The sequence below is a fragment of the Eretmochelys imbricata genome, chromosome 2 (genome assembly GCF_965152235.1).
Source record: "Eretmochelys imbricata isolate rEreImb1 chromosome 2, rEreImb1.hap1, whole genome shotgun sequence".
NCBI classification, from domain to species: domain Eukaryota; kingdom Metazoa; phylum Chordata; order Testudines; family Cheloniidae; genus Eretmochelys; species Eretmochelys imbricata.
In genome coordinates, this window is record NC_135573.1 from 205575761 (window position 1) to 205599035 (window position 23275).

General features: G+C 41.4%; 1 protein-coding gene across 1 annotated transcript in view; it reads right to left on the bottom strand.

The window, feature by feature from the left end:
• CREB5 (cAMP responsive element binding protein 5) overlaps window positions 1-23275 on the bottom strand; it is a 292910-nt gene that overhangs the window by 81942 nt on the left and 187693 nt on the right. The window lies entirely within an intron of this gene.

The following is a 23275-nucleotide window of genomic DNA, read 5'->3' on the forward strand; positions in this document are numbered from 1 at the left end:
TACCAGGGGAAAATAAATATTAGAGGGAAAGCAGACCTATTAACAAATGAGAAGGATCATTAAATGAATGGATTCAAAGATAGCTGGGGTACTGAACAACTTTTTAATAACTGCCTCTAAGAAGAAAAACATTTGGGAAGTCATGATTCCCTTGAAAAGGGAGGGAAAGTGAATGATGTGAAGACAAAATCGGGCAGTCTAGAACATATGGAGCCTTGGGTGTCAGGGGAGTTAGTTAACCAGTTATTCAGCTTTTTTTGAAAAGTCCTAGAGAAGCAATGGAGAAAAGCAAACATCGTATTAATTTTCCAAAACCAGGATAGAAGACATGCAACATGGCAACAAATAGGACAGTTCAATTTTGGGTGTCACAGAAAGAGCATCACAGACCAGAATGCACCTGCAGCATCATGTTCAATCCATTAGCAAATAGATATTGATAAAGGCACTGGAAGGCGTTAAGAGGAAATGCAAATAATTAGGAAGCTGGAGGGACTGATTTATGACTTAGGTAAGCAATTTGTATGGGGCAAAGATGAGAAAAGTCTACAAATATTTGAAGCCTCTACACTTCCAGGGTGTTATTCAGCCCTAAATAAGCACCCCCATTCCACTGAGGGGTCCACCGCCAGCGACTGCAGCCCCCAAAGTGAGCTGCTCTCGTCAGGGAGTTGGAGGTCATAACTGCAGTAGTTGGGAGCAGCACAAGTCAGCTCACCCCCTGGTTACCCACTGTCAGTGGGTCTCCTATGAGAGAGCAGGCTGCACTTCAAATATCCCTATCCCCGTGAGAGGAAATAAACGCAACTGTTGCCTTATCTCCCCAGGGTCTGAATTTCCCCTATTGCCTGGAATGCAGCTGCTACCAGCATCTGTGAGCATGAATCAAGCATCAAGGATGGAGAGAAGTTACGTAGGGTGGGACTGTACAGGGACGTGTAACTAAGAGTAGTGAGATAAATCTAAAAATGAGAAAAATGCAGCTGAATATTGGGAGAAACTTGATCTTTATTTGGGTTTTTTAGGTTGCAGTCATCTCCCAAAGAAAGTGTGGAAGCCACCCCCATCCCACTGGACAATGCACTGAGCTTATGTGCCTTAGGGTACAATCTTGAAGAAGGATAGACAGACTACCATGACCTAAAGGATTTTTCCCTTTTTTTCACTGCTGTGAGCTCACAGAAGGATCCTATTCAATAAAATATCAGTTGACTCTCAATGAGACTGAAGTGAAACAAGTACCATGACAATAGCTTTTACCTCCCCCCACCACGTATTCATACTGACAATCTCATATACAGGCCCTTTGTACAACTCACCAGCTTCATAATAACCATAGGTGTTAGGCTGTTTGACAGAAACTTATTTTGGCCTGACCTATGCAATTTATGCTAGTGAACCTCCTGGGACGGCACGGTTTGAATTCTGCTTATATGTTCCAGAGCCAAAAAAATTTCTGAAATTGATTTAATGAGCCTGGGAATATGGGATTTAGTCAAAAGGGAATTATTTGTATTTATTGCAATGGCAAATAAGCTACCTCGCTGTATCCAGTCTCACCTTTCATGCTGCTTAGCTTTGTGGGTCTGCATATGCTTTGCACTTGGTGAAAGATTTTTTTTTCAACACCTCACTACTTCTAGGTTTTTCCCCCTACTAAAGCTCCTGCTTGCCCTTTCCCTGAGAACGATCTTTCCCAGCTCTGCAGTACAATCAGAGATTTTGTGTTTCAAGGCTGACTCTCTTTGTCAAAAAGTCTGCACTCTTGCCACTAATAAAAATGCTACATAACATGCACACCAGATTCATTTCTGTAGTAGGGGAGTTTGACACTAGCCAGTGCTCACAGATATTTCTATTTCTTCCACACTGGAAACAAGCCATTGATTAACACACACACACTTTTCTACAGATTGAAATTGACTGAAATACTAATTTGTCTGGTTCTTACATTCCATCCCATTTATCACTGCTCTTAAGAGGACAAAGTGCTCTTTTTTTGTTGTTGCTTTTTAACCTTCTGTAGCAGCAAATAAATCAGGAAGACAAAAGTGATGCTCTTGTGACAGACAGGTATTATCATTTTTTATGCTGGAAGTGCACATTGTCCTCCATTCACCTCCCATCTTTGTACACTTGATAAAATGCTGAAGACGATGAACAGCCCCTGACCTGTCAGTCAGTGCTGCTGACTCAAAGGTTTTAGGCCCTGAGCATTAGTCGTTTTGTACTCTAGTAAATAGGTTTGTTGGACAAACAACCTGCAGATAGGGAACTGCTCTACAGAGGAAGCAACATACCAGTCTAGACACTAATGAGACCTAATTTTCAAAGATTTTAAGCACTCACAGCTGTTTGACTTCAGTGGAACTTGTGAGTGCTCAACTGTTCTGGAAACCTAGCCATAAGTGAACCCAGTGGAGACATTTTACAACTTTTAACTTCTCTATGGCTTCAATGGGTTCATGCTCAGGACCTATATGCATAGACTAAAATAAAGATAACTCCAACAGCGTATCAAATGCAACACAAGCACTTCTTCTTGATACCAGGCATGCTGCCGGCTATGCTGAAAATCCCATTTGAACCAGCTCTCTTTATTGTCTGGTTACCACTTGTTTTACTTGTTAAGACCATTTATCTTCACTGTAGTCTCGTGCTTCCTCAGTTCACAGAAATTTCTAGCTGAGGTTCCCTGGGGTTATTTTCAGCCACATAGGCCTAGACCCTCATGGCTTTAAATGTAGCAGGACTGAAGCAGTCAGGAGCATGTTTCTAGTTTGCGGAAGAACTCCAGATCAAAGGATCTTAAGCATGATACATTCCATCCTGCTTCTCCTAACAGCCTCAATTCAAATGAGAGCCAATGTTCATTATTATCATTATTTGTACTGAACCATGCCTAGAAGCTCCAGTTAGGGATCAGGGACCCGCTGTGTCAGGTACTGCCCCAAAGGGCTTACAGTCTATGCATATGCATCAGGAGTAAGGGCCCACAGCTAGCCTACTTACCTACTAGCTTAACCCTAAGCAGTCAAATGAGCACAGCCTGGTCCCAACTGAGGCACCTGATTGGTGAAACTGCCTGATTGGCTGAGGGGATCATCAGGCCTGCCCTTAAGACCAGCAATAGCACCAGGGCTGTGGTTGCTCAAAGCATACGCCCATGGCTGTGTTAGCTTCAGTTCTTGCCTTCTTCCAGCCCTGTCCCAGCCTCACTCCTGCTTTGGACCCAGCCCTGCATCTGCCTTCCTTTACTGCAGATAACCCAGTTCTGACTTTTGGCTTCAGTTCCCTGGCTCGGACTCTGACTTAATCCTTGGTTCTGGTATTCAGGTCCTGATTCCAGTTCTGACTTTTGGCTCTGATTCCTGGCTCAGACCCCTGGTTTCTGACCCTGGCTCTGAGCACTAGGCCTGACTGCCACAGCTCTGACCACTAGGCCTGACTATCCATGTCCAGGTCCCTAGTAGTTTAAGCACCCCCCCCCCAAGTAACCCCCATTGGGGAAAAGGGGCCCGGTTCCCTGCGGGCACTGATCCCACCAAGACAAATATCTCCCTGTTGGAAATGGTGGGTATACATCCTGTAGACTCAGGTTGCTGCCCTGCAGGCACAGAATATGGCACTGCAGGTGCAAGCCATGCCACCCTGGCACCCTGAGAACCAAAGATTCCATTGCCAGATAACTTTGATGGCAACCGTGGCAAATTCCACAGATTCCTGAATCCGTATCAGCTTCTGTTTCTGTTGCAACTGAGAACATTCCCCACTGACCAAGCCCATCAGCTTTCTAGTCAAGGAGGCCCTGGCCTTGGCTTCCCAGCTCCTGGAGAAATCTGGTCTGCTCCTGGGTCAATCTGAAAACTTTGTGCAAGCCATGACAGTGATCTTTGATGACCCAAATCACATGCACACAGCAGAGTCTGTACTCCAAGCACTGTGGCAGGGGCACCAATCAGTTGTCAAATTCACTGTGTAATTCCGATGCCTGGTAGCAGACACTAAGTGGAATGAGGTTGCGCAGTGTTACCACTTCCAGCTCAGCCTTAACAAAGAAATCAAAGACAAGCTGGCATGGGTGGATGATCTAATGGAACTGTGCGTGAAGATCGATAACTGTATAAAGGAGCACCTCCAAGAGCAAGGGTCAGTCACCCATGTACTAGCGGTTTCCCTGGCTCCAACTCACCAATCACTGGCTTTGCCCCCACAGACTAAGCTCATCCAAATTGACCAAGCCTGTCACGGCCTTTCCGATGCTGAGAAAAATTGACACTGAATGGCGGGCTTATGCCTGTACAGTACTGCTGAGAACCTCAGTGCTTCACAATCCCTGCCAGGAAATGCCAAGTCCCAGCCCCTACAGAAGGTGGGCTAGTGAGTTCCCCAAACCCCAGTACCCAATAAGGATATTTGCCCACCGGTATTCTAGCAACAACTAACCCGAACCCAACACATCTCTGACTCCCTCTCCAACTTTGTAAGCGCTGTTGGATTCAGAGGCCTCCGGTAATTTCATGGACTTGGACTTTGAATAAGCACATATGATCCCCATCCAATGGGAACGATCTCCAGATTTGGCAGAGTCTATCAATGGGTTGCTCCTCTCATTGAAACCAGGTACCTGCCCCTTGGAGGACACCACTCTCCCTAGTCATAGAAAAACCTTCAGTTTGGGCTCATCTGAGCCCAACACCTTCCAGTTATCCTTGGTATGCCCTGGCTCACCACACAGGATCCGATATCTGTTGGTGGGCAGGTGCAGTAAGTTGCAGGTCCCTGCACTGTCAGCAGTCTTGTCTCCCAAAATTGAGCCATAGGCCAGAAACTCCCGGGAGGTTCAGTTTGCCTCCTTGGATAATCCAAGCCCAAGGCCATTAGTTCGCAAGGAATCTCGGCACCCTCCGCGTCCCCTCCTATCACCTCTGTAATAACAGCTAAATACCAAGAATTTGCTGACTTGTTTGATACGAAGAATACACTGCCCATCTGCCTTCCCTCGCCCTGCAGCTGCAGCATTTCCCCTGCTGTCCACGGATGTGTGGATCTGGGCACACGTGCTCTCCCTCAGAGGTCCCTCCTCTTTCTACGTCAGCCTGCACTGGGCCACCAGGCCTTCTTGTCCCTCTTCCTGTCTATCCTCCTCCCCATGCAGTTTCCTACCTTCACCTCGTTTGGTCATGTCCTGCCCTCTTGCTGTTCTCTGCTCCCTCCCATAGTCCCCCGATGGAATCACCTCCCTCCTGCAGTTGTTGCTCCTTTCCCTGCCACAAGCACCTGCTCCCCTGCTGTTTCTTGCTCCCTGAGCGAGCGGTGGGTGGGGCATTCGGTTGAAGCATGGGTAGGGCCATGGAGGGAGGGGCAGAGCACGACTGGGGTCTCAGCTGGGGTGGGGGGGGTCACGGTCCGGGCCCCGCCACTTCTAGGGAGTTTCTGGCACTCCTGGGCATAGCCTCCCAAAACAAAAGATCCATGCGCCACCTATGCTTGAGCAATATCTTTGTTGCTTTTGAACTATCACCAAGATGAAGGGGTTTCTCTGCTTCCCTAGGCTGAATTTGTGTATAATAATGGCACACACGCTTCCACCCAATAAAGTCCCTCCTTCACCAACTTTGGGTTTCATCCTCATTTTCATCCAGACATCCTCACAAAGTCTTTGATACCCACTGCTTCAGACTTAACCTCCCACCTCTGTCAGCTACACCAAGAATGGAAGGAATAGCTGATAGCTACTAAGAGGGTTTACAAGCACCACGCTGACCTTGTTGTAGGTGACCAGGTATGGCTGTTCACTTGGTACCTTAGGTTAATGCATCCATCAGCTAAGTTAGACCACCAGTATCTACATCCATGTAAGATTCTGGAATGGGTCATAGAATCATAGAATCATATCCAATTTGTGGATAAATTGGAGAGAGTCCAGCGAAGGGCAACAAAAATGATTAGGGGTCTAGAACACATGACTTATGAGGAGAGGCTGAGGGAGCTGGGATTGTTTAGCCTGCAGAAGAGAAGAATGAGGGGGGATTTGATAGCTGCTTTCAACTACCTGAGAGGTAGTTCCAAAGAGGATGGCTCTAGACTGTTCTCAGTGGTAGCAGATGACAGAACGAGGAGTAATGGTCTCAAGTTGCAGTGGGGGAGGTTTAGATTGGATATTAGGAAAAACTTTTTCACTAAGAGGGTGGTGAAACACTGGAATGCGTTACCTAGGGAGGTGGTAGAATCTCCTTCCTTAGAGATTTTTAAGGTCAGGCTTGACAAAGCCCTGGCTGGGATGATTTAACTGGGAATTGGTCCTGCTTCGAGCAGGGGGTTGGACTAGATGACCTTCAGGGGTCCCTTCCAACCCTGATATTCTATGATTCTATGATTCAACAAATCCTTGCTCTTGATGCATTGGAGGGAAACTTAGTGGACAGAGAGGGTTATAATCCAGACAGACAATTCTGGGAACCAGTGGAAAATATTCATACCCCAGACCTACTGCAGGAGTTTCAGCAAGCCTATCCTGACAAGCCCAACCCTGGGACTCTTGGAAGGCACCCTCAGAGGAAGGGGGGTACTGTCAGCAGCAAGAGCCTGCAGCTAGCCTGCTTAACTGATAGCTTAAGAGCCAGACAGTCTGATGAGCACAGCTGGCCCCAACTGAGCCTCCTGATGCTCTAAACTGTCCAGTTGACTGAGGGGATCGGCAGACCCGCTCTTAAGACCAACAGAGACAGGGCACCCACCCACAGCTATGTTTGCATCTGCTTCCGCCTTGTTCCAGTCCCACTCCTGCTTTGTTCCAGCCCTATCTCAGACCCTATCTCAGCCCTGCTCCTGCCCTCCCTTACTCCAGGTAACCTGGTTCTAACCCTCAGCTCCAATTCCTGGCTCTGACTTGACCCTTGGCTCTGGCATTTGGCCCTTGATTCTGATTCTGACTTTTGACTCTGCTTCCTGACTCTCACTCCTGACTCCAGCTCTGACCCTTTGTTCTGACTCCTGGTTCTTGACTCTGGCTCCAACCCAATAGGCTTGACCGCCACTGCTCTGACCATGAGGCATTACTGCCCACGTCTCGGTCCTTAATAATATGATGAGACACCACAGGTGGATACAAGAATCAGACAAGGATGAAACAATTATCAGTTTAATAAGCAGCAGTCCCAGCACACCAGCTGCCTGCACATGTTACCATATATTTGTATTTTGAACTGCCTTCAAAGTGAAGCACCTCAGAAAGCCTGCAGTGCTACCACATTGCTTAAGTATCTGAAAAGTGCAGCACGAACTACAAGCATAAATCCTCTAGATTCAGGCAGAGGGGAAATATTTGCACCAGGAATTGTACCTAAGATGGGCACTGACCGGTTATTGCATGTTGGCTGGCAATCGCTTGACCTACAGTGCCACTGCTGAAACGTACTGATGTTGACATACTTTTTCCAGTTGCCTAATTGTTGCCTGGTGCTTTCAAGACTTTCATCCTGAAAAGCCAGGACACTTTAAGACTGTGATTCTGTCTACTTTCAGCCTACTATGTTCATAGGAGAAAAGCATTGTACCAGACACTCTTTCGGAATCCCCTGCCATTTTATAAACCTCACCTGACCTATAGTACCTGTCGTTTAACAATGTTATGGTTCCAATATCATCAAAGAGCAGAACTCTCTATGAAAGAAGAGCTTTGTTTAGCCAAGTTAAGTGCAGAACTGAATTGTATTCTAGGAAAAGAAAACTGGCACCTAAAGAAGCGGATCTTTTCCAATCTAGCAGAGATCTCTGTTTGTATTTCACAGACAATTCAGACTCTTACGTGTGATAGATTTTTATTATCACCAGTAGTAGACACTTATACTATGGTAGCAGCTCAAAGATCCCAATTGGTTGGGCACTATACAAATGTAGATAAGTGACAGTCTTTACCCCAGTGTGTTTACAATCTAAAAGACAGATGAAGGACACAGGATGGGGATATAACACATAAGAAAAGTAACAGAATGAAGAATTGGCACAGCTTAGTTAGTTACATTTTTGATGTTGGTTTTGTCTTTTTACATTTTTTTTAAAGTGGAGGTAGAGGTATGGTGGGGAATGACAGGAATGGGGAAGCGTGAAAGAGCAAGGGTGTAGGAAAAGGAAGGAAGTCCCAGCTCAGAACCTGCCTAGCTATAATCAGTTAGAACAGTTTTGTAGGCATTGTGGCAAAGGCAACCCTCGTGGGGAGATTTTAAGGTTGTGGCTGCATGGATAATACCAGGGATTTTCCCAGACATAAGAGGTGGTGTGGAAAAAGCTCACAGGTGTTTGGGGGAGAAACCGACTAGTGGATGGTAAAGGCTGGGGTGGCTGGCAAGGTGAAAGTGGTGGTCGATGTCACAATACATTACTAGAGCAGCTAGCTAAGATGAGGCTAAATTGTGAAAGGTCTTAAAAAGTAAAGATAAGAAGCTTGTTTAATTTGAGGTGAAGCCGTGGAGGAGGGGGCTCCAAAAAGATAGTTCGGGTAGTTAAAGCAGCAAGCCTGGAAGATTAGCATTGGCCCTTTAAATGGACCTGAGTGGAGCACAGTTATAGTGATCGGGGCCAGAATGCAGGAAGTTGTAGCAGTCAACATGTGAAATGATGAGGGCATGGTCAATAGCTATCAGAGAGATGGAATTCACTTTCTGACATGTAAGAAATTGAGTACAAGGAGCAACTCCTCTCCCTCAGAATTGTAGGGTGTTTTTATTTAATAATAGGGATGGCATGCTTAAGTACTGCCAGGCAAGGATCAGGGAGAAGACAGAGGAACAAGATGTGGATGAATACTTACATTCCTTATAACAGCTGATTTGTGGAGTAACACCTCCAAAATTCCCTAAGAGTGCTGCGCTCTTCACCTACCCTGATGAAAGAAGGGCACCACAAATTAGGCTACCACAGAGTATATAATGGGCCATACTAGAGTCTCGTTGAGGATTCTATTATTGGAGGGGGGTGATTTTTGGGGGCCTTCTGGATATTACTATTTAAAAAAACAACAACAGGAGTCTAGGGGCTAGTTAGACCTCTGGAAAATCTTGAGATCAAAAAAGAAAAATTTGGCTACTGTGTCAGATTTGTGCCATGATTCATATAAAGGATGAAGACTCTTCAGTCTGTGACTGTTCCACTGCTTAACAATGATTAACTTTGTACATCTTTTGGCATGACAGTAATTTGGGGCCCTTTGAAGATTTTTTTTTTGGGGGGGCGGCAAATGTCCACTTCCAAATGCACACACAGCCCCTCTGTGTGGGTCAAACTGGGTCAAACTCTGTTAAGGGTTTAGTTAATAATAAATCTTGCCTTTAGAAACTCAGATTGTGTAAATATCACCTATATTTCCTGAACACATGTTCTACAAACCTCTGGGAATTCAGCATAAGTACAAGGACCAGCAGGTCCTTGAAAGCTTCCCAGAACTTATTAACATTTGCCTTTTGGCTCTTGTGGGTCTTAGAAACTGCTGGTTTCAATCTTTCTTTCTCTCTAAATATTTCACTTGGTCTTGTTGCCTGACCCATTAGTAGAATAATAAAAGAAAGAAAGAAAGCTAGCATAGTTTCTTAGATTTTAGTCTCCTCAGAGCAGAGACTGTCTTCCTTTAAGTTCTGTATACTGCTTGCACTCCACAAATCATAATTATGCCATTGTTCCATATGTAACTGAGTAGAGCAAAACTAGGGAAAACAGCTAAAGGCACGCTGGAGAGATTAAAATGAAGAACTGGCTCAGATAAAACCTATACTATAATAAAAAAATGGTATAAAGAGAAAACCAGAATGCAGCAAAACATGACAAAATACATCCCAGGGATGTTGAGAGCACTAGTAAGTGTCCTTTATTTGATTAAAGTATTGTTGCATGCTCTGAGCTCAAGCCAGAACAAAAGTTTGATCATGCAGGAAGACAAGTGATTTTGTCCCACCACAACTAATACTCTAGAGAGAAAAGAGAAGGCACTGACCGCACGTACTAATATCTGAATATCCTGTACAGCATTATTACCTTAAAACAAATTTTTAAAATAGTTAAGGCAAAACAAATTCAAATGTGTCCACTAATTTGGGGCATTCAGCTTGAGACATTCAGATTACTCAGGTAGGGCATCCAAATGTTAGGCATGCAGAATTAGTGGACACTTGAAAAATCTAGAGCTCAGTGAATAAAAAAGCTGAAAGAACCCTAACCCTAACCACCAGCCACCAGTGACAATGGAACATGTATTACCTGTTCTGGTAAACTTGTCTCTATACAGGTGTTAGAATGGTCAGCCGCTCCAGCAACCCAGTCAGTTAAATATTCTTGAGTGCTTTACAGCAGCACAAATATACATTTTATTTTCATAACTTTGCATCATAAAACAACTATTGCTCTCAAAAAGAGAAAAATGATGAAGAGAAAGGATCTCCCCACCTTCAGCAGGTTGACAGGGTCAGAGCTTTTCACTGAGCACTTAGAACCAATTGGATATTTGGGAAAACAAATTTATCCATTAACTTTTCTGATTCTATTCACTCTTATTATTAAGCCAGTAAATGTTAATAAAAATATAAGGATAACTGGGTGTTTTAAAACTACTTTTATTCTAAAAGAAAAAAACTGCCTTCTTTTTTAAGTGATTTATTCGTCCTGTCTTTGTTCGTTTTTTTTTTAAACTTCCCAAACAAAGCAGAAGTTTGTCTCTGAAAATAAGATGGCGAATTAGAGCTAAATTGTGAAAACAAAGGACCAACAGTTTCTCCAGTGCAGGCTTGTTACCATGAGCTAATAATTTAAGCAAGCTCAGCCTCTTTTTTAATAACTGTGTGCCTTTAGGCAAAGTATTTCTACTAAAAATTATTGAGGCATGGAACAAGGCAAGGTGTGTGAGCTAATGTTGGATTGTTCGGTTACTAAACCAAATCTTGTAGCACCAAGCCTGCTCTGAACTGACAGATTATTTCTCTATATACACTTGTATAAACATACTACTTAAGGTTGAAATCTGTGTAAGCTTTCTTTTCAATTAAAATGTCAAAAATGACAGCACATGTTTTCACTGTCCTCAAATGAATGATGGATGCTGCAGCAGGAGTTTCATGCCCCGTGTTTCAGAAATGTTTGCTTGCTTGGGGTGTCTCAGGATGTACTTGCTGACCCTCTTCTGTGCCCTTATGCTATACTGGAAGAACCAAGGGCTTGTGTTTCAGATGGCTTATGGGCTCTTTACCCCTTTCTTTCTCAGATACTCCTCAAATAAGGAATGTTGTCACCAAATGGGTTGGAAGGACAGTTTAGAGCTAAGTCACTGGACTGGAACTCAGGAGATATGGGTTTAATTCCTAGCTTGGCTTCAGACATCCATGGAGAATCCCCCTAAAATCTCTGTGCTTCAGTTCCCCATTTATAAAATGTGAACAATCTTCCCTCTTCCCACTTTTTGTCTATTTTATCTACTTAGACGGTAAGCTCTTTAGGGCAGAATCCTGCCTCACTCGGTATTTGTATAGAGCCTACCACAATGGGGCTCCAATAGTTCTTGGGACCTGAAGGTGCTACTGTAATACAAATAATAATAAAGAGTAGCTATAATAAACAGATATAATACTATTGTGAGAGCTGGAGCATCCTTGTGATAAGACTAGAGTGGAAACACCTCACAGAGATAATGGCAGCTGAGGAGGAAGAAGATATGTGAGTACATGGGATTTGCTGTGAGTATACAAATTTAATGCACTTGTAATTAGGAAATAGGTAAGCAGTGTGAAGGGGCCTTTTGCAAAAGCCAAAAATCAGATAAACGCCACTCATGATAGGAAAACATCATGGTCTCTATAATGTGCAAACTTCTCTCCAATCTATACTGAACCTGCTCCACTTCCTCTGTATAGTGCCTGCAAACGATATTTAGATTATTACCAGATCTAAGTTCTGAAAATGGGGCTAAAAACCTATCATCTTCAAGACGTGTGACTTAGAAAATTTAAAAATTCCATGATTCCCATTTTATAGAAAATGAGACAAAAAGAATTTTGGTGACTTGCCTAAGGTGATATCTGAGGTCTGTGGCAGATCATACCCAGCTTTCCTAGCTTCTAGTCCTGTGCCTTAGCACCAATATATGCCATATTCTGGATAGTATGTATTTCATATTGTTCTTAGTTTCCCTGACCCTTCTGTGCCATTATTATAGCTTCTTATGATTTCAAACATCCAATGCTCTGTGAGAGGGAACAAACTTCTTCATTTTACGTAAGTGTTGCAGACCTTCACCTGTTCAAAACCTCTTCCTTGGAAGGAATGTGAGTAACTGGAGGGGGAATGGAGGAGGGAGGGCTTCTCTCTCTACTCAGAAACCTGTTTAGCAAGTTATATCCAGGAGGTAAGGCTGCCAAGAACCTGTTTATGGTCAGTAACATCCCACCACCAACCTCTCTTCTGATTCCTTTAAAAATTTCATGAAGATCAAAATGAATATTAAACGAATTCTTGGAAGGAACCTTTGGGCCAACTGCATCATGTTAAAAGTTCCTAGTGACAACTGTGTTAGTGGGAATGCTGAGAGGGACAGGATGGAGAGCAAAACATTAAGAGAACAGGAAAAAGCCAAAGAGAATGGCTCAAAAAGCAGCTCAACACAGATAGCTTTGAGCAAATGTTGACTGCTTTCATTATTTAAAGGTCTATGCTTTGTCTTCTTGGTCCACATATACAACTGATGTCAATGGGAGTTGTTCACTGATTGAGGGAGCGCACATATGTACCTGAAGCTACTTTTTGACCTAAGGATGGTGCCGAAAGCACAACTGGAAAGACTGAGCTAATCTGATTCCTAAACTAATTTGGTAACAAAAATGCCCAAGTGCTCCTCAGGAGATAGAATCAAGTCCCCTACCCTTTTTCTAATAAAATCTCCCATCTCCTTGTATATTGCTGGATGACATACATAGCAGAAATGCCTCACCATGAAGTGTCACAGGGCATGATCTAAAGCCCAGTGAAGCTAATAAAATGGCTCCCATTGATTTCAACCATGTTTGAATCAGGCCTATAATGTGAAATATTGCCTTTTAGATACTGACATTAAGATTATCTTGAAAAATATGTGCTATCAGTGCTAGGGTCTATTTTTCCAACAGCGTTCAAGGGGAATGGGTGAAAGCTGATTTGAAGTTATAACTCACACCAGTGTTTTTGGTGCCTGCTCCATCCCTTTTAAGTACTGTATTGAACATGAAGCTGCAGCTGATTTTGAGGTTGGAGTTCATTTGTTTTCACATCAATGCAATTAATTTCCATTGGAAATTGCATCTTGGGCATTTAATCAAAATAGGCCTAAAATAATTCTAGAAAGCTCATCTGTCTCCAATCTATATAATGTTTTAAAAATTGGATGCATGCCCTGCAATAACATTGCACTTTACAAAACTGAAAGCTCTAAACTTAGGGGTATCAGTTACACTTAAACCATGGTAAATTAAAACATCCAGTTTCTGGTTTGCATTGATTTATAAATATTGACAAAACTACTTTTCAGTCATTACCATTGTGGGAGTATGGAGTTAAATTTGCAGCAATTCAGGGCTGTTGTGGGGTTGGGGTTTTTTTCATTCTTAGTGTGGCTATAGAAGCCTTTCATGTTGCAGATCAAGTTCCAAATAACTTGAAAATCTTAAATCTTAGGGGTTTTTTAATGAATGCATATGACCGACCCAAGCCAATGCTCATAATAAAAACCAATAATACTGAGGAATATATAACCTGCTGGATCCGAAGTACAGTTTTATGGCATGAACAGTGCAAGTCAAGGTGGATGTTTACTGCCGTCAAATGTTTTGAAGACCAAATGAGAGAGAAAATGTGATTAAAAAATTAAAAGGAAAAAATATTACTATAAAGCCTCTTGATTTCATAGTAAGAGTTCACTGTACTCTCCTGAACAGTTCTCAAGAACACAGACTCATAGACTCTAAGGTTAGAAGGGACCATCACGATTGTCTAGTCTGACTTCCTGCACATTGTAGGCCACAGAACTTTGCTGACTCACTCCTGTAATAGACACACAACCTCTGGCTGAGTTACTCATGATTTAAAGACTTCAAGTTACAGAGAATCGGCCATTTACACTAGTTTAAACCTGCAAGTGACCTGTGCTCCATCCGGCAGAGGAAGATGAAAAATGTCCATGGTCTCTAAATCTGACCTAGGGGAAAATGCCTTCCTAACCCCAAATATGGAGATCAGTTGGACCCTGAACATGTTAGCAAGACCTACCAGCTAGACACCTGGGAAATAATTCTCTATAGTAACTCAGAGCCCTGCTCATGAGAGATGGTAAAATCAGAGGCATTTCAGATTGAACGTTTTAACAAGTATGTTTAGAACTTCTCTCCTAAATAGTTTTATATACTATTATACCTGATGGCTTACAAAATATGCCCATTTATGTGTAATATCTTCATTAAGCAAAAGTCATTAAGCAAATATAAATTTCAATAGACAGAGCACAACCTGTGACCCAGTCATCCTCATAATATCCTGAGAAAACAATATAAAATGATCAACAAACAAACAACAGCAAAAATAAATGGGGCAGATTCTCAACTAGTGTAAACTAATCTAGCTCTATTGAGGACAATGTATCTCATTTATATCTGTATAATCCTGTTCCCACTGAAGTTAATGTGAGTGCTGCTATTAACATTAATTAGAGCAGGATCAAACTAATAAATATCTAATCTGTGGCTGAAATTTAAAATACTTTCCTAAGTAACATTCTGAAGTAGTGAGTTACACAGGTTAATGATAGAATATATTCCATAAAAATGTATAGCTTATTTTAAATCTATATTTTCTAATTTGTGTTAATGTTTTTTCTGGCTTCGCAATTCACATCTGCACCTCTTTTTTTCTTCTCCCACCCCTCCCCTTCTCTGGCCCAGAAATCTTCTTTTAAAGAAAAAATCTTTTCCCAAGACAGAATTTGATGTTAAAGATGAAGATAAAGTCCAGTGTCCCATTTCAGTATAAAAGGCTTAAGACCAGACCTCAGTCATGAAAAACAAATAATGCAAAAGCACACTTCACTACATCACTATTCACCACTTTATTCCTACTGTTTTATCTCATCTGTTCTTGCCTGGAAGGGTTCCTCAGGTGGCCCTTGAATGTCTCCCTTTTAGTAGTCCAAATTAATTTTACAATATTTCTGTTTTTCCCTGTTTCCCTTGTGAATATTGTTACTGAAACCCAATACTTTGGCTAAAAAATTCCCTTGTAATGTAAATAACATACGTGACAGTGTTCGAAGCAATTCAGATTGGGCTTTGAAAACTCCTGAGTGCAGGACAGTCTATTACTGTCTGAGATTGTGCAAACCTCTCTATTTTGGAGGTCTGCAAAGCTAGTTCAAGCTAAAATAATTTCCTCCCATTATTTAAACACATTTTATTTTCAAAGGCCAATCAATTTTAAAACAAATATGGATTTCTACCTGAAGAGATGGTCTGCAACGTTTGAGGTCTATAGATGGGAAGGATAGAAATGTCTGATTTCTCAGGCCTGGTCCACACACAGTAGTTTTTGTACCAGTATAGATATTTTGGATAAGGGGATGATTATATAGATATATATTTATACACACACACACACACGTATGTACATATTGATAAACAAACACAGTTATACCAGTACAACCTCTAGTGTGGACACAGTTATACCAGTATAAGCTTATCCCCCACACATGAATAAGCTTATACTATATAAGTATATTTATACTGGTATAACTGTGTCCATGTTTGTGAGCGGTGGGGTGGGAGAGATAAATCTAATTCTTCTGGTATAGTTATAGTGGTATAATTTTTGTGTTTAGACAAGGCCTCAGTCTACATCGGCTTTGTGATGCTGTCCTGAGGCATATCACTCATTGCAGTCCTGCCTCTGAAGGCAGCCCTTCCAGGATCAGCAACATAACTTAAACTAACACTGACTGACAGATGCTCTGATATCATGTTCCAGAATATTGCTTTTATGTGAAGAACCACCAAAATAGTTGAAATCAGCTGAGGCACCTGAGTTAAGCATTTCCAAATTTAAAAGGTGGAGAATGGTACTGTGGAGTTGTCAGTGGAAGGCCTTTTACAACATAACTTGCGTCCCCTGCTGACCTGACAGAGTAAGAGCATATGGACAGTCAGAGCCCATTTCATTTTTCCAAAGTTTGCTTGACGGAGTTGGGGTGTTTGGCTGGGGAGGGGAGAAAGGATTTTTTGTTTGCTTGCTTTTTTGGGGGAGGGGACGTCCTTTTCCATCTCTCACTTGTAAAAGAGTCAAAAATATACGTTTTCTTTAAATTATGTGCATATGTGCTAAGACATGTAGATAACCTATAAATATGTAACTTAACAAAAGGACACAAAGTGGCAGCTCCCTCAAGATTGGCATAACTGAAAATAAATTGGATCTTGAGTAGAGGAGCGCAACCCATATGGTCAACCTTTTGGGAAATTTTTAATAACCACCTGCACACGCAGCAACATCCTGGTGAAAGACCGTTGTGTTGTTTACATCTTTATTTTGGTGGCACCATTCTGCAGTGGAATAAATCTATGAGACTGCACTACATACAATAGTCTTCTCCCAAGACATGATCTCAGTTTGGAGAAGAGCAGAAATCTGCATAGTAGTGAGCACGGCTGATTTCCAGGTGTTGGAAGACATAGCTTACTCACTCCACTGTGTTGTAAAGGCATAACAAATGTGATGAATACAAAGAATACTGGTAAAGTATGGTTGCAGGTTGGGCAACCAGCATGGTTTCTTGATGTTTGTGAAGCTTGGGAAGGGCGAATTTAGCTCTTGAGTCACCTTACAACCTAACAATTCACACAAAAAGTTTGATTCAGAAAATGTTGAGAAAACTTCAAGGCTTAAGGCCAGTGAGCCAAATTTATCCCTGGTATAATGCCAAAGAAGTCTGTTTATCTCTTAGAAATGGTAATCAGTCGCTAAAAAGGAGAAAATGCGGGCAGAATATATGAATGATATTTTGCATTTGGCAGAAGCATAAGACCAGCTGTTTGTTCTTTATCTTGTGGCTATACATCTATTGAAAAAAACCTTGCTTAGCTCCTGGTCTTATTTCCACTGTGAACTTAACCGTAAGCCTTAGATACATGTGGTGTTTGGGGTTTAGAGCTAAGTGTCATTTCGTATAGTTTCTGAAGTCTCCATACATGATAATGAGCTTCTTTTCACAAGGGACTTGGGATCTGATTTTAATTTGTGGCAGAGTTATGGTCACAATAAACGTCTATTTCAGATATTCATGAGAAGTCGCGAATGCAAATGGAAATAAAAAGTGACTGTTTTCTTGTACATTGAAAGCTATGCGTGTAAAACACACACATAGTAAATATCTGTTCCACATGGAAGCCCGCCACAAGCCCATGATGAGACTATGCCTCCTCATTCAACACCAAAAAGTATCGTACTCGTGGATCTGAGCAGAGACGCTATAGTTTGCATGGCAAGATTTTTTGCCTCTCTGCTGAGATTGCCACAGGGATACCAGTTTGTGTCATTGTGTCTTGCTGACACTTAGAATAATAGAATCATAGAAGATTAGAGTTGGAAGAGACCCCAGGAGTCATCTAGTCCAATCCCCTGCTCAAAGCAGGACCAAAACCAACTAAATCATCCCAGCCAGGGCTTTGTCAAGCCAGGCCTTAAAATCCTCTAATGATGGAGATTCCACCACCTCCCTAGGGAACCCATTCCAGTGCTTCACCATCCTCCTAGTGAAATAGTGTTTCCTAATATCTAACCTAGACCTTCCCCACTGCAACTTGAGACCATTGCTCCTTGTTCTGTCATCTGCTACTACTGAGAACAGCCAAGCTCCATCCTCTTTGGAACCCCCCTTCAGGTAGTTGAAGGCTGCTATCAAATCCTTCCTCACTCTTCTCTTCTGCAGACTAAACAAGCCCAGTTCCCTCAGCCTCTCCTTGTAAGTCATGTGCCCCAGCCCCCTGATCATTTTCGTTGCTCTCCACTGGACTCTCTCCAGTTTGTCCACATCCTTTCTGTAGTGGGGAGACCAAAAGTGGACGCAATACTCCAGGTGTGGCCACACCAGTGCCGAACAGAGGGGAATAATCACTTCCCTCGATCTGCTGGCAATGCTCCTACTAATGCACTAGGAACTTAATTGAGACCAACAATTTATTTCCTGTAGGCTACCAAGCACCCATTGGTAAGTCAGTTTTATGCGGTCTGGACTTGAACCTGGAGGTGAATGGTTCTGTAATCCATGATCAGCCCTTTTAGTAATCCAGTCTATGAGACAGACAGATTTAAACTGGAGTTACTCAGATTTACAGTTTAATTCAGGACATAGTCACCCTTCTAGCATGCCATTCAAGCAGCCAGGACTGCCTCAAGAAGTGGATGGCACTATCCGAAAAGGACGTTAGCTGAGGCAGACACAGTATATGCAGGGTGAATCAAGCCCCTGAAGTTAAAAAAAGAAAATCCCACACTGGCTGAAAAATGTATCAGCTCCTCCAAACCCACGGGCCACATCACTGTTTAAAAAAGCAACCTGGGAAACTTGTTTTGATCACCCAACAGGACATCTTGGGTACTTTGAGCATTAGATCTTGAAGCCCTCCTTGCAGTGTACTGATTACATGTGAACTTTACCTGCTGACTAGAATGGATCAGGCAAAGCACATTGTGATAAAGACCAAATACAGCTGATAGAGCTTAATATCTGGCTCATCATGTTAACTGGATTTAAAGTACTACAGGTAGTACTGTGTATAGATCAACTCTGTTGGAGTCAAGGGACAGATGCTGATTTACATCAGCTGAGGATCTGGCCCACTAGGATTTGCAAAATTGCAATTATATAAATTTGAGCAAACCTACAAGTTCAGAGCAGCTGAAGAACAGGCAGGTGTCAATCCAATTTATGAACAAGAACAACTCGGTTATATTCCAATACCTCGGAATCAATTAGCTGGGTGATGATTTTAATAACTAGAGGTGACAGTTGGGGTATTTAAAGCAACATAGGTAAATATCTTAAGTTTGATTGTAAAACAAACAAACAGCAGCAGAACAGAGAACTTAATGTAGCGATGAAAGGCACTTATTCTTAATTATGCTTGATAAAGTCTTTTTACTATGCTACTTTTTCATGAGGAATTTTTGATTTATTTAACCAGCAAAATGCACCCAATTTGACTTTCCTAATTACTGACCATCTTAGCCTTGGTTTGGGAGTTTGTTCATGTCCAGCCCAAGTGCATTATTTAAAACCCTTTGATGCTTTCTCTTGAAAAGGATTTGCTAGGAAATAAATCATGCTTATTTGCAAGAGTTAAAAAAAACCAAACATTGCCGGAAAAGTCTACAGAAATAAGAAGTATTGGTCACAGGTGTGTGACCAATGTTGTGATTTCTATAGTACCTGTTATTGCTAACAGATTTTCCTGAAACCCATATTCATAGCTTCTGAGAAGCATGCCACTAACGCATAGGTTCACATGAAATGTTGTTCACTGGATGGTTTATGATTGTGTCTTTACACTAAATATGAAGAACTCCAAACTACCTGCATACCGGCAAGCAGCTCTGCTCACTCACTCTTGCATGATATCCGCACAGCCCTACTTTTCAGAAGGCCTCTCTCGTTGTATAGGCTCCTGTGACACTTAGCTGAGCTGGCCAAACCACAAACTATTTTATTATGTTGTGCAAAATCCTATGTGCAAAACCCCTCTTTAATTAAGACAGAGAAAACAGCACTGTGGTTGTAATTACCTAGGACTGCTTTACCCCTGGGAATAATGAAATAAAATCAGGCCCTCTCTATTTTTGTTTTTAAACTGAGTAAACCAAAATCAGTTTATTCAACACAAAGTAAACCAGACAGATCTCACTTCTAAAAGTAATGGGGGGTACCACTGGAGGTTGGATATGCAAGGATGACTGAACTGCAAACTGCTGGCAAAATATTTGGCTTGCTGTTGGTCCGTGGCCAGTGTTTCCTTTGTAAATTAATCTCACATCTTTATTAAGTTAAGCATTTCTTCTTCTTTTTATTTGAAACATACTTTAAATATTTTGTTTTTATGACGTCCTGGAACACGATATGTCCCCTTCCAGATCAAGAAAAATGGGAAAGTCTGACATTAGGTGCAATCACATAAATGCACGCTTCAGCCAATCTGAAAATATTTTAAAAAAATAATGTGTCAAGGATCAATGCAGAGAAAAACAACCAAATGGCATCCTCTCATCATCTGCTGGGGAACGCTAATCCAAACTGCTTTCACAAAAGGGACCTATATAAGAAATGCATATACACCTGCAAATCCAATAGTTTTTTCCAGACTTCCTATAAGATTTAAGCTTACATATTTTTCAGTTGTGATCTTTCTTGAGAAAAAAAGTCCATTAAAAATCCCTTCTAAATGCTATATTTAATATTTAATGTGTTTTGTTTTTCTCACCCAAAGGACCTTCATTTTTATGACTAATAGAACCCAACTTTTAAATGGAATTTCATGGATTTCTTCATTAACTCATGATTCATCCCACAAGAAAAAGAGAGAAAAGAAAAATAATCTAGGATTCTTCCCTAGGAGGCCGATATTGAGAAGTGTTTAGCAATATGGGTGCCCAATTTGAGACTCCTTTTAGAGACCTGTTTTTCAGAAGGCGGTGTATAGCATTTCTGAAAAGCAGGCTCCTTTGAGGCAACAAAATCACTAGTTACAGTAGAAAGTCTTGGACAGATGCTTCAGCTCTGAAAAGTTCTAAACTATCTCATGCTAAGTAAAAGTGCAAACCTACACAGTAAGTACAACCCTTCACGTAGTCCATTCATGGGAGTCCCACTGAAGTGAACGGGAGCTCTTGTGTGGAAGTCTTGGCAGGACTGGACACATTAAGTGTTCCCCACTGAATACTCTGAAAGGATATCTTTGAATTTGTAATCTTAGAGAGAAAAGGCATTCTCCGAGTCTCTTCCATATACCTTTTTCCAAGGCCATTAGGCCCTGATCCTGAAAACACTGATGTGCAAGTTTCAAGATAAGGACTTCCTTAAGTAAGTGTTTGCAGGATTGGGGCCTTAAAGTTGACTTCATTGACATTGCCCAGAGCAAGTCTAAATTAAAACATGATTTGACTCAGTCATCCCATTCAAACTTAGAATTGTTATAGATGTGGGCAAATTTTGGTGATGAGGTTTTCTAGGCCAAAAAAGCGGGAAAGATAAAAGAAGATATTTTTCATGGCCATATAGAAAGCTGGAGAATGGAGGAGATTATGCCCTCAACTAAACAGTAAAAGGAATTTAATTGCAATTAGGGCTGTTGATTAATCACAGTTAACACACGCAATTAACTGAAAAAAATGAATGGTGATTAAAAAAATGTATCGTGATTAATCGCACTGTTAAACGATAGAATACAAATTGAAATTTATTAAATATTTTTGATGTTTTTCTACATTTTCAAATATATTGATTTCAATTTCAACACAGAATACAACACTGCTCACTTTATATTATTTTTATTACAAATATTTGCACTGTAAAAATGATAAACAAAAGAAATAGTATTTTTCAATTCACCTCATACGAGTACTGTAGTGCAATATCTATCGTGAAAGTGTAACTTACAAATGTAGATTTTTTTTTTGTTACATAACTGCACTCAAAAACAAAACAATATAAAACTTTAGCACCTGCAAGTCCACTCAGTTCTACTTCTTGTTGAGCCAATCACTAAGACAAATGAGTTTGTTTACATTTACAGGAGATAATGCTGCCTGCTTCTTATTTACGTCACCTGAAAGTGAGAACTGGCGTTCACACGGCACTTTTGTAGCCGGCGTTGCAAGGTATTTATGTGCCAGATATGCTAAACATTCATACACCCCTTCATGCTTCGGCCACCATTCCAGAGGACATGCTTCCAAACTGATGACGCTTGTTAAAAAAATGTGTTAATTACATTACTGATTGAACTCCTTGGGGTAGAATTGTATGTCCCCTCCTCTGCTTTATCCGCATTCTGCCATATGTTTCACGCTATAGCAGTCTCTGATGATGACACAGCACATGTTTGATTTACGAACACTGTCACTGCAGATTTGACAAAATGCAAAGATACCAATGCGAGCATTTCTAAAAATAAGTACAGCACTTGACCCAAGGTTTAAGAATCTGAAGTGCCGTCCAAAATCTGAGAGGGATGAGGTGTGGAGCATGCTTTCAGAAGTCTTAAAAGAGCAACACTCAGATGCAGAAACTACAGAACCCGAACCACCAAAAAAAAAAAAAATTTGAAAAAAAATCAACCTTCTGCTGATGGCATCTGACTCAGATGATGAAAATGACCATGCATCCGTCCACTCTGCTTTGGATCGTTATTGAGCAGAACCTGTCATCAGCATGGAAGCATGTCCTCTGGAATGATGCTTGAAGCATGAAGGGACATATGAATCTTTAGCGCATCTCACGTGTAAATATCTTGCGATGCCGGTTACAACAGTGCCACGCAAATGCCTGTTCTCACTTTCAGGTGCCACTGTAAACAAGACGCGGGCAGCATTATCTCCTGCAAATGTAACCAAACTTGTTTGTCTGAGCGATTGGCTGAAGTAGGACTGAGTGGACTTGTAGGCTCTAAAGTTTTACATTGTTTTATTTTTGAATGCAGTTATTTTTTTGTACATAATTCGATATTTGTAAGTTCAACTTTCATGATAAAGAGATTGCACTACAGTACTTGTATTAGGTGAATTGAAAATACTATTTCTTTTGTTTTCTACAGTGAAAATATTTGTAATAAAAAAATAAATATAAAGTGAGCACTGTACACTTTGCATTGTGTCGTAATTGAAATCAATATATTTGAAAATTTAGAAAACATCCAAAAATATTTAAATAAATGGTATTCTATTATTGTTTAACAGTTAGATTAATCACAATTAATATTTTTAATCACTTGACAGCCCTAATTGCAATGCAATGTAAAGGTCTCAACTGGGAGATGCCCTGCATTCAACAGTCTTAAATATTATCAGCCTTGCCTACTCCAGGGTTTTCAGAAAAAAGTTTCCCCCATTGCTGCTGTCAGTTCAGCTCTGCTACGCTGTGCAGGGTCCGAAATCATGGTGGGAAAAATGCTACAGTTGCCTGAACCTTTTCTACTCTAGTTCTCCCACCAATGATAACACTAGTGGAGTGTTAAAA